The following is a 1,715-nucleotide window of genomic DNA, read 5'->3' as shown; positions in this document are numbered from 1 at the left end:
TGAAACCTGTCCACTGTGGGTGACCCTGCTGGTATTTTAAATACATATGGCATAGCTACTAGAATCACAGCAATCCACAAGACACCACAGTACGACAAAATGACAGACAAATGGTGGACTCATAACTACCCCCTCTATAGTAGAACAAAATACGGCCCAGTTCTGCACCATCTTCACAATCACTGTTATGTTTGAGCCCATTGTTTCAGTCACTGTGTCAATCCATCTCATTGAGGGTCTTCCTCTTTTTTGTTGACCCTCTACTTTACAAGTATGATGTCCTTCTCCAGGAACTGGCCCATCTTGTTAATAAATCCGAAGTATGTGAGACCAAGTCTCTCCATCCATGCTTCTAAATAGTATTCTGACTGTGCTCTGGGGATGAACAAAAGTTCTTAGATATGACAGTTAACACAAACCATAAAAGAATAAAAAGTGGCAAATCATACTCATCAAAAGTAAAAATTATGAAAATGGGTGAGGACACAAGGAGGTATGCAAGGACTCAAAGAGATAGAGGTAAATAGTGATATATACACAACCTTGGAACAAAAATGTTTGAAAGGGCAGGATTACAATCATTGAGATGAAAGGAAGTGTATGATTTGTTGAATGTAAAACTAATGATCTGGTCCATAAACCTTCATTCAATTCACAATAAAAAGTTCAATAATAATAATAATAATAAAATTAATAATGTCTATGAAAAGATGTTCTTGCTAAATTCAACACTTTGCGAGGCTTACAGGAAGAGCAGTGGTGGGAGGAGGGGAAAATAGTGATTCTAGGTAAATACTGTTATCTGATGGTGTATGGAGTAGATTACAAACATTGTAATGTGACAGTTTGTTGATTGCAGGACTAAAAATCTCTTCTGTAAACCTTCACTCAATTCACAGTAAAGAGTTGTTTTGTTTTGTTTTTTTAAAGTAATAATGTCTGCTTTTCAAAAGAAAATATAAGCCCCCTTTAAGACTGAAGCTCAAAGGGAACACATGAGCAGCCATGTAAGCTTGCTGGCAACTACATTGATCTACTGGTGAGTGGAAGAGGGGAAAAGGCAGGAATGAAGAAATAGGATGAGTTCAACCATGGTCCATTGACTTCTGTTGACCTGGAGATGAGAGAGAGAAGAATAAGAGCTGGCTGGTCCACAGTGTGGAGAAATCTGGGGACACCTGAGCCAATGAACAAGGGCATAGCCACAGAGGGCTAGAGCTGAGAGTGAAGCCTCCAGCTGATATGAAGTGAGGAGAGATGCACAAGAACGCCCAAACTTGCGGATAGTACCCATCTGATCTAGCCTCGATGGCTTGATAATCAGAACTCAACTAGAGGAAGACTTAAAATATATATATTTGATAAAGGAAAACAGGGTAACTTGCTACAATTTGATGAACCTTACCTATACTCCTGGATGTAGTAGCTCAAAATACAAACAGAGAGGGAAGGAGTCTTCACATCAAGTATCAATGCTATCTCTTCTGTATACAGGGCAGATAGGGACGGGCACTTAGACATTGGCTACCTAAAATGATATCTATGATATCCCATGCAAGCAAAGTTTTACTAAAGGTAATACAGAAATGGCTGCAAGCATACATTCACAGAGAACTTCCAGAGGTTCAAGCTGGATTCAGAAGAGGATGTAGAACGAGGGATATTATTGCTGATGCCTGATGGATCTTGGTTGAAAGCAGAGAATATCAGAAAGA

Source organism: Chrysochloris asiatica, unplaced genomic scaffold (assembly GCF_000296735.1).
Source record: "Chrysochloris asiatica unplaced genomic scaffold, ChrAsi1.0 scaffold00049, whole genome shotgun sequence".
Taxonomy (NCBI): Eukaryota; Metazoa; Chordata; class Mammalia; order Afrosoricida; family Chrysochloridae; genus Chrysochloris; species Chrysochloris asiatica.
Note: the sequence above shows the minus strand (reverse complement) of the source record.